At 42.6% G+C, this 11561-nt stretch overlaps 1 non-coding gene across 1 annotated transcript; it reads right to left on the bottom strand.

Moving 5' to 3' along the window:
• Positions 1-9078: 9078 nt before the first annotated feature.
• On the bottom strand, positions 9079-9150 carry TRNAQ-UUG (transfer RNA glutamine (anticodon UUG)). Its single transcript has one exon. It is a non-coding gene; the product is annotated as a tRNA-Gln (tRNA).
• Positions 9151-11561: the final 2411 nt, after the last annotated feature.

Genomic DNA, 11561 nt, shown 5'->3' on the forward strand with positions numbered 1-11561 from the left:
AGCGTATGAATGCAATAACATAAATATTAGTATAAATGTTCCTTGATATACAACAATGATCAATCGATCACCCTATCAGTCCTAGAACACATATGTATATCTCTGCAGGTAATCCAGCCTACAACTGTAACTCTATACTTCAGTATAAGTACTCCTTGGTACAAAAATGGCAAACAATCACTTCACTGCGTCTTGTACTCTAATGACAACCAAACTCTCTACCAACTCTCTACCAGTAATCAACCAGAACTTCCCTCCCACATCTGGAAGTTCACTACACTGATATCTTCGGGTTCTTCCGGGCTTAACTACCAGGGTCCTCCACAGCGCTCCTGGCTGCTACACCATGAAGTCTTCCTTGATCAACAATGGTGCTGTAGTAAAAGTGTTATTATATTATTGTACCCGGATGGATGCTCGCTTGACTGTTTCGTTTGGATGCTCGCTTGACTGTTTTGTTGTTGTCAGATCAGCTGTGTCGTGCCTGTGTACAGGTTAGTTTATGTTCACTCCTAGTTTAATTTCTATTTGTTCTAGCGTTAGTCATGTGTAGTTTGCTTATTATATTATATATCTTAATCACTGTTAGTCTTTATAAGTAATGTATATTATATGGCTTGTGTTTATTGCAAGATGTAACTGTACTGTAATTATTTGTTCAATAAAGCCACATGTCTGGCATGTAAACTCTTCTCCACTGCTTCTCCTCTCACAGGTTGAGGCCCAACTCCTCACTATAGGGACTGCTCTTCCACAGAGCTCAGTACCTTCCACAACCTTGGAGTCTCATCAACTACTCCCTCTGTGCTGGCTTCCAAGTTCTCAGCAACTTCTTCCCCAGACAAACCTGCAACCCATTGACACGCCAATAAAAATGTTTCCCCTTAAACCCATAAACGAAAATAACCACAGAATATGTTCCCATCTAACATCTCTTTGCTGTCTACATACTGTGAGAGTGGACTCCCCCATTTGGGCTGGTCCATGCTCCGTCTTGCCCGGCGGGTGGCTCCTCCACCGGTCAGTTGGCTCCAGGCGGTCGACGGGAGAGGACATGCTGCTCGTCCCTCCAGCTGTCTCTCTCATCTCTGTCCTCTTATTTAGGCTTCCTGCCTTACCGAAACATGTCTAACGTACCAATAAACATTCGCTATGATCGCTGGACACATGATCAACTACCGGCAATCAATGTAAACTGGTTAAAATTGTGCTTACCACAAAAATGTCTCCTGCAGGGCGCTCTCCCTCTGACGGAGTCTGAACAGGGCGCTCTCACGGCCCACGATAATGTCTCTGGGCGGCTTAACAAACTCTCCTTGCCGTCCAGGACTTGAGACTAAACGTTCCCAGCTAGATTCCACAGCTGGAACGTCTGCACACTTCCTTTCTCTTGAAGGTATATCACCTAGGGGTTCCTCTCTGACAAGAGCTCACACGGAGCACAGCCTCCCCTCACGATGTCTGGTACTCAAGTGACTTAAGCTCCTCTCAAGCGAGCCTCACACCTCCACCAAACTCTCCACATCTTGAGTCAAGCCATTTACTTATTTTCTTATTCACTGTCCATTATCTTAAATTGTCTATCAAATCCAACCAACTATTTTACATCTGTATCTTCACCTCTATATTTACTAGACCTTCTAGTCAGGTCGGGCCTGATAGAATAATTCTCAAAGGGAAGACTCGTTTTTCGACTGCCTGGGATCATAACAGGAACTCCACTAGAGACAAGATGTTACTCCACTAGAGACAAGATGTTACTCCACTAGACAAGATGTTACTCCACTAGAGACAAGATGTTACTCCACTAGACAAGATGTTACTCCACTAGAGACAAGATGTTACTCCACTAGAGACAAGATGTTACTCCACTAGAGACAAGGTGTAACTCCACTAGAGACAAGAAGTAACTCCACTAGAGACAAGATGTTACTCCACTAGAGACAAGATGTTACTCCACTAGAGACAAGATGTTACTCCACTAGAGACAAGGTGTTACTCCACTAGAGACAAGATGTTACTCCACTAGAGACAAGATGTTACTCCACTAGAGACAAGATGTAACCCCACTAGACAAGATGTTACTCCACTAGAGACAAGATGTAACTCCACTAGAGACAAGATGTAACTCCACTAGAGACAAGATGTAACTCCACTAGAGACAAGATGTTACTCCACTAGAGACAAGGTGTTACTCCACTAGAGACAAGGTGTTACTCCACTAGAGACAAGATGTAACTCCACTAGAGACAAGATGTAACTCCACTAGAGACAAGATGTTACTCCACTAGAGACAAGGTGTTACTCCACTAGAGACAAGATGTAACTCCACTAGAGACAAGATGTTACTCCACTAGAAACAAGATGTTACTCCACTAGAGACAAGATGTTACTCCACTAGAGACAAGGTGTTACTCCACTAGAGACAAGGTGTTACTCCACTAGAGACAAGATGTAACTCCACTAGAGACAAGATGTTACTCCACTAGAGACAAGATGTTACTCCACTAGAGACAAGATGTTACTCCACTAGAGACAAGGTGTTACTCCACTAGAGACAAGGAGTTACTCCACTAGAGACAAGATGTAACTCCACTAGAGACAAGATGTTACTCCACTAGAGACAAGATGTTACTCCACTAGAGACAAGATGTTACTCCACTAGAGACAAGATGTTACTCCACTAGAGACAAGGTGTTACTCCACTAGACAAGATGTTACTCCACTAGAGACAAGATGTAACCCCACTAGACAAGATGTTACTCCACTAGAGACAAGATGTTACTCCACTAGAGACAAGATGTAACTCCACTAGAGACAAGATGTAACTCCACTAGAGACAAGATGTTACTCCACTAGAGACAAGATGGTACTCCACTAGACAAGATGTTACTCCACTAGAGACAAGATGTTACTCCACTAGAGACAAGATGTAACTCCACTAGAGACAAGATGTAACTCCACTAGAGACAAGATGTTACTCCACTAGAGACAAGATGTTACTCCACTAGAGACAAGATGTTACTCCACTAGACAAGATGTTACTCCACTAGAGACAAGATGTAACTCCACTAGAGACAAGATGTAACTCCACTAGAGACAAGATGTTACTCCACTAGAGACAAGATGTTACTCCACTAGACAAGATGTTACTCCACTAGAGACAAGATGTTACTCCACTAGAGACAAGATGTAACTCCACTAGAGACAAGATGTTACTCCACTAGAGACAAGATGTTACTCCACTAGAGACAAGATGTTACTCCACTAGAGACAAAATGTTACTCCACTAGAGACAAGATGTTACTCCACTAGAGACAAAATGTTACTCCACTAGAGACAAGATGTTACTCCACTAGAGACAAAATGTTACTCCACTAGAGACAAGATGTAACTCCACTAGAGACAAGATGTAACTCCACTAGAGACAAGATGTTACTCCACTAGACAAGATGTTACTCCACTAGAGACAAGATGTTACTCCACTAGAGACAAGATGTTACTCCACTAGAGACAAGATGTTACTCCACTAGAGACAAGATGTTACTCCACTAGAGACAAGATGTTACTCCACTAGAGACAAGAGGTAACTCCACTAGAGACAAGAAGTAACTCCACTAGAGACAAGATGTAACTCCACTAGAGACAAGATGTTACTCCACTAGAGACAAGATGTTACTCCACTAGAGACAAGAAGTAACTCCACTAGAGACAAGATGTAACTCCACTAGAGACAAGATGTTACTCCACTAGAGACAAGATGTTACTCCACTAGAGACAAGATGTTACTCCACTAGAGACAAGATGTTACTCCACTAGAGACAAGATGTAACTCCAGTAGACAAGAAGTAATATTGTGGTGGTTGGTATTGTCGTTGTTGAACCTTCTTTTTTTTTTTTTGAGATATATACAAGAGTTGTTACATTCTTGTAGAGCCACTAGTACGCGTAGCGTTTCGGGCAGGTCCTTAATCCTACGGTCCCTGGAATACGATCCCCGCCGCGAAGAATCGTTTTTTCATCCAATAACACATTTTACTGTTGCGTTAAACAGAGGCTACAGTTAAGGAATTGCGCCCAGTAAATCCTCCCCGGCGAGGATACGAACCCATGACATAGCGCTCGCGGAACGCCAGGCGAGTGTCTTACCACTACACCACGGAGACTGTGATAGAGTCTGGACAACCCAACCCAAAACTCGGTAGAGTGCTTATACTTTACCAGGAGATCACCCTGGGTGTTTATGGCTCTTGGAGAGGGGCTCAACGTCACACGTTTAGGGGATGCGGCTCCAACACTTAGCCTCGTTGTCACGTGCACACACCCACTCGAGCCGCTGTGACTCCCCACTCTCTCCTTATGTGATATGATCTCCTCAATCCCCTTTGACTTATTATTATTCCGTTCTACCCTGTCCACAGCTGTGGTTCTTGGTTCTTTCTCTGTCTCTCCATCTTTCCTACTTCCTGGGAAGCCTCACTAGAACAAGGTTAAACACCAACAAATTGGAATACATTTACTGGACAAAGCACATACACAATTCTTACACACATATAATAATAATAATAATGAATCCTACATTCTATACTATTTCAGTCAGGTTGCACTCCAACACCATCAGAACTCTATCATCAGCTTATCAAGTGGTATCCTATCTCCTGGTTGACCACCTAATACTACCAACCTCCTCAAGTAGGTCAAGTCTTATAACACAATGTTGCACTATCAGCAAGAGAATATATATCTATAAACACATACAAGGAAAACCAGCGTATGAATGCAATAACATAAATATTAGTATAAATGTTCCTTGATATACAACAATGATCAATCGATCACCCTATCAGTCCTAGAACACATATGTATGTGTCTGCAGGTAATCCAGCCTAGAACTGTAACTCTATACTTCAGTATAAGTACTCCTTGGTACAAAAATGGCAAACAATCACTCGCCTTTCACTGCGTCTTGCACGCTAATGACAACCAAACACTCTACCAACTCCCTACAAGTAATCAACCAGAACTTCCCTCCCACATCTGGAAGTTCACTACCCTGATATCTTCGGGTTCTTCCGGGCTTAACTACCAGGGTCCTCCGCAGCGCTCCTGGCTGCTACACCATGAAGTCTTCCTTGATCAACAATGGTGCTTCACCACTTCTACCAGGGGTCCTCCGCAGCGCTCCTGGCTGCTACACTATGAAGTCTTCCTTGATCAACAATGGTGCTTCACCACTTCTACCAGGGTCCTCCACAGCGCTCCTGGCTGCTACACCATGAAGTCTTCCTTGATCAACAATGGTGCTTCACCACTTCTACCAGGGGTCCTCCGCAGCGCTCCTGGCTGCTACACTATGAAGTCTTCCTTGATCAACAATGGTGCTTCACCACTTCTACCAGGGTCCTTCACAGCGCTCCTGGCTGCTACACCATGAAGTCTTCCTTGATCAACAATGGTGCTTCACCACTTCTACCAGGGTCCTCCACAGCGCTCCTGGCTGCTACACCATGAAGTCTTCCTTGATCAACAATGGTGCTGTAGTAAAAGTGTTATTATATTATTGTACCCGGATGGATGCTCGCTTGACTGTTTCGTTTGGATGCTCGCTTGACTGTTTTGTTGTTGTCAGATCAGCTGTGTCGTGCCTGTGTACAGGTTAGTTTATGTTCACTCCTAGTTTAATTTCTATTTGTTCTAGCGTTAGTCATGTGTAGTTTGCTTATTATATTATATATCTTAATCACTGTTAGTCTTTATAAGTAATGTATATTATATGGCTTGTGTTTATTGCAAGATGTAACTGTACTGTAATTATTTGTTCAATAAAGCCACATGTCTGGCATGTAAACTCTTCTCCACTGCTTCTCCTCTCACAGGTTGAGGCCCAACTCCTCACTATAGGGACTGCTCTTCCACAGAGCTCAGTACCTTCCACAACCTTGGAGTCTCATCAACTACTCCCTCTGTGCTGGCTTCCAAGTTCTCAGCAACTTCTTCCCCAGACAAACCTGCAACCCATTGACACGCCAATAAAAATGTTTCCCCTTAAACCCATAAACGAAAATAACCACAGAATATGTTCCCATCTAACATCTCTCTGCTCTCTACATACTGTGAGAGTGGACTCCCCCATTTGGGCTGGTCCATGCTCCGTCTTGCCCGGCGGGTGGCTCCTCCACCGGTCAGTTGGCTCCAGGCGGTCGACGGGAGAGGACATGCTGCTCGTCCCTCCAGCTGTCTCTCTCATCTCTGTCCTCTTATTTAGGCTTCCTACCTTACCAAAACATGTCTAACGTACCAATAAACATTCGCTATGATCGCTGGACACACGATCAACTACCGGCAATCAATGTAAACTGGTTAAAATTGTGCTTACCACAAAAATGTCTCCTGCAGGGCGCTCTCCCTCTGACGGAGTCTGAACAGGGCGCTCTTATGGCCCACGATAATGTCTCTGGGCGGCTTAACAAACTCTCCTTGCCGTCCAGGACTTGAGACTAAACGTTCCCAGCTAGATTCCACAGCTGGAACGTCTGCACACTTCCTTTCTCTTGAAGGTATATCACCTACGGGTTCCTCTCTGACAGGAGCTCACACGGAGCACAACCTCCCCTCACGATGTCTGGTACTCAAGTGACTTAAGCTCCTCTCAAGCGAGCCTCACACCTCCACCAAACTCTCCACATCTTGTGTCAAGCCATTTACTTATTTTCTTATTCACTGTCCATTATCTTAAATTGTCTATCAAATCCAACCAACTATTTTACATCTGTATCTTCACCTCTATATTTACTAGACCTTCTAGTTAGGTCGGGCCTGATAGAATAATTCTCAAAGGGAAGACTCGTTTTTCGACTGCCTGGGATCATAACAGGAACTCCACTAGAGACAAGATGTTACTCCACTAGAGACAAGATGTTACTCCACTAGAGACAAGATGTTACTCCACTAGAGACAAGATGTTACTCCACTAGACATGATGTAACTCCACTAGAGACGACGGGATAGAGTTCACAGTGTTGAATGGAGGATACATGAGGAGTTTACAGGAGTTTACTTGTATATGTCTTGGGTAAACTGCGTCAAGAATAACACAGTCTCCCGTAAACTTCCCACCATGCTCGCCCAGACTCAACTTACGACTTATGCAACGTGAAATACAAATCTACTCTCAGTGATGTCTTCTGAAGAAGTTGTCATGGCTCAGTTGCCATGACAACTCTATGGTTGCAGAGCCATATATCTCTGCTGGATTACCAGTTTACGAAACGCGTTTTTTGCTTCATATGAGACATCTGAAATTTCAGTTTTATCTTCATTCCTCGTCCAATGAAAATCTATAGTTTTTGAAAGCATAAAAACCAGAATAAATAAAAGATGCTATATGGTCCATTAGGTTTTGATTAATTTTTTGATCAATAAGTAATCTTTAACTGAATATTTGGTCAAAGTAAAGCAATCTTTGGTCACCGAAATAATAATAATAATACGAATAAGCAATCACTGAAAATGGGAACAAAAGAAAACATTTCATATATAATTTTTACTAAAATTATATATATTCTTAGTCATTAAGTACATTTGTAATTTTTGAATAGTCATTGAAAAATATCGGGAACAACCCAAAGTATCTGTGAGGGCTTTTATGGGATAAAATTTGTAGGATAAAGACTGAGGGAAGACCGCTCCTCGCTCTCCCAAACTGTTATTAGGCTGCAACATGATAAGTTAGTCAAAGAATCTGCCTTTAAAGGAGCCGTTGAGTGTAACCTTGGGTTGTCAATGAGCAATCTGAGAGCAGCAGTACACCGAGAACTTCAACAAGATCTTGTAGATCTGAGGCAAAGTGAAATTGACACCAGTAATTCCATCTATCATCATACTATCATGCAAGAGGAGCCACACATCTATGGATCATCCAATAAAATCAGCAGACTTCTAGATGTTACTACTGCTCGGCTTAGACTCGGTTACAAGTATCTCTGGGAATTCTCGTTATCTGCTGATGTAGACTTGACCAAATGTAAACTGTGTCAACAAAATTATTCGCACACCCTCCGTCACTATGTGATGGAGTGCGAAAAGATACGTGAATTTAGAGACAATTTAATAACCAATGATCCAGCGATGTGTAAATATTTCATTCAAAATGATCTGCTACCAGAAATTTTAGCCAAATATCCCCAGTTTGCTAACTGTAGGTAGTAACTGAGTGATTGTAACCTATCCACCGCTGCCCACTGGATGGGGGGCGGTGTGCAGGACAAACATATCAATTGTGACACTAGCTCTCCACATATGTCAGTTGCTTAATTTAGAACCTGTACTTGAGGTCGATCTCGAACCCATTGTTGATGTGACGACTTATATTAAAGTTTGTAACTAGCTCATCAAGATTGTAACTTGCTTAGCTAAATGAATTGTGGGGTTCAGTCCCTGAGCCCATTATGTGCCTCTGTAACCCTTTCCACTACCGCCCACAAGATGGGTATGGGGTGCATAATAAATGAACTAAACTAAACTAACTAGATACAGTGAGAGTTTCTAGCACAAGGTAGGAAACTATGAAGATGAAATCAGGTACTTTTTGGTTTTCTTATTGAATAAGACAAAAGTTGGACAGCTTTTCAATTCACTAGGGAGTGAGTTCCATAGACTAGGTCCCTTTATTTGCATAGAGTGTTTACACAGATTAAGTTTGACTCTGGGGATATCAAAGAGATATTTATTTCTGGTGTGGTGATAATGGGTCCTATTACATCTGTCCAGGGAGAGTTTCAGAGCAGGATTTGTACTTAAGAACAGGGTGTTCTAAATGTAGTTGACACAAGAGAATGTGTGGAGGGAGTTAATATTTAGCAAGTTTAGGGATTTAAACAAGGGAGCTGAGTGTTTTCGGATACATTGATCTGATTCTTTTGAATAGATGCTGTCGCAGTCTATTGAAGGGCAGCTCAAGCTATATGTTTGTATTGCCACAATAAATCATTTTACGGATACACACACATGATCTACCCAGGAGGAATGGAAGTAATTTGTTACTTCTCCTGTGTCTGATTCAAGAGTTGCTATAAACACAGGTCCCACCGAGACTCGAACTCGGATCTCTGGATTCAAAGTCCAGGGTGCTAACCATTACACCATGGGACCGATGGGTGACTATGATCGCTAACGTGACTAACGCTCGCCTGGCCTTCCGCGAGCGCTTTGTCGTGGGTTCGTATCCTGGCCGGGGAGGATTGACTAGGCGCAAATCCTTAACTGTAGCCTCTGTTGATTAACTTGAGACTTGGGAGCCGGTCGGCCGAGCGGACAGCACGCTGGCTTGTGATTCTGTGGTCCTGGGTTCGATCCCAGGCGCCGGCGAGAAACAATGGGCAGAGTTTCTTTCACCCTATGCCCCTGTTACCTAGCAGTTAAATAGGTACCTGGGTGTTAGTCAGCTGTCACGAGCTGCTTCCTGGGGGTGGAGGCCTGGTCGAGGACCGGGCCGCGGGGACACTAAAAAGCCCCGAAATCATCTCAAGATAACATGGAGGGTAGAAATAGCCTAAGCTACTCTATCCCTTTGAGATGTATTTATTGCTTATCTCAATAAACATACTTGAACAGGGAACATGGGATTAAGGACTGGCCCGAAACGCTACGCGCACTTTAGTAGCGTTTCCTATTTGTCTATTTGTACTCACTGAATTTGTGCGCCCCTTGAGGGACTTGAAGTAGAGGGGGGTAGAAATAGCCTAAGCTACTCTATCCCTTTGAGATGTATTTATTGCTTATCTCAATAAACATACTTGAATCTTGAATCTTGAGTAGCGTTTCCGCTGCTAATAGGCTATACAAGAATGTAAGAACTCTTGTATATATCTCAATACAAAAATTATTGTTGATGATTATGTTTGTTGACATCCATGTGAACTTTTTTAGTTCATTGCTTACATTATATAGTGTGTGTGGGTTGGGTCTGAGTAGATGAGGGTAGTATCGTCAGCAAATTGTATTTATATATATATATAATCACTGATTTTCTCAGCAAAAGCGGTGAAATTCTGCGAAGAAGAAAATGTATTACCATGAGTTGGAGACTAACCGACTAAGTAGCGCGCGCGCGCACCGAGCGGGGTACTTAAATTATTATTATTATTAAAAATATACAAGTCCCCCACTCAGTGAGCGTTTTCTTCTAACCGCAGAAATATTTATTTATTTATATATTTATTTATTTATTTATATACAAGAAGATACATTGGGGGTTAAGAGAGTACATAGTAATGATGTTGATTTTATATTCTTGTAAAGCCACCAGCATGATAGCGTTTCGGGCAAGTCCTTAATCTAACAGATAATTTTAAGTAGATTATTTACAGTAAAATTTACAAAAATTTTTTACAGGTACATTGTAAGACATTTTGACACAAAAACAAAGATTTGAATTATACACAATAATGAACAAGGATTACTAGGCATTTTAGGATAACATTTCAGGGTTATACATTGGTTCACTGAAGCATAATTTGAGGATCATTACAAGGAATAATGCAGTAGAATATGCACTCAATATAACAACCATGATATCAGATGATATCAAAGATTACAATGATAAAGTTGTATGGCTTAGGTACATATAATGGGGAATTGGGTAGCATTAAATACGGTGCGAGTTAAAGCACTAGGTAGAAAATGGCCACTGCTTTACACAGGAAAGCGGAGGAATTTCTGATGGGGAAGAAAGACACTTGCGCAGCACTATCCGCAGGCGCTGTGCAGGCAGTACAGGGGGGGGGGGGCATATAAAAAGAATTGGATGAGGGGAGACATCTCCCGTCATCTGTGGAGGTGCAGTCGCACCTCCACAGATCTCCAGTATCATCTATTGATACTGGAAATGGCTCAAAAGGGCCACCACTTATGGGCTATTCATGCCCGTGCCACCTCTTGGGTGGCTTAATCTTTATCAATAAATCATCGGGTCCTGCCCCCTGACACGGGAGACATCTCCCGTCACGCAGGGTGCAGTCGCACCTCCACAGATCTCCAGTATCATCTATTGATACTGGAAATGGCTCAAAAGGGCCACCACTTATGGGCTATTCATGCCCGTGCCACCTTTTGGGTGGCTTAATCTTCTCTCTCTCTCTCTCTCTCCTGCCCTCACTCTTGTATCCCCCACGGACCGCTTCACACGAAACGCGTAGTAACATTAATAAGTATACTGTACTGGCTGTGCCACTCAATTAACTCTGGCGTTGTTTTTAATTATAGTATTAAGCTGATTGCGAGTACTGCAACATTGCTTCGGCTAGCCGGCACTAGGCACGGTTAATGTCCTACGACTCATTCCCTTAGTTGCATCTTGCAGTACTGGCATTCTACTCAGTCATGTTACACGACATCTTTTATATTGTGGTACAGCAGTTGCTCTGTAAACATTATTTAATAAATTAAGGTCCCCCCCACTCCTGGCTTGTTTTTTCTCCCCGATCAGAAGTATGCTTATAGCCAAGTAACAAGATAAAATAAAGTATGATTATAGCCTATATGCTTATAGCAACAGGTACTCT

Source organism: Procambarus clarkii, chromosome 71, assembly GCF_040958095.1.
Source record: "Procambarus clarkii isolate CNS0578487 chromosome 71, FALCON_Pclarkii_2.0, whole genome shotgun sequence".
NCBI classification, from domain to species: domain Eukaryota; kingdom Metazoa; phylum Arthropoda; class Malacostraca; order Decapoda; family Cambaridae; genus Procambarus; species Procambarus clarkii.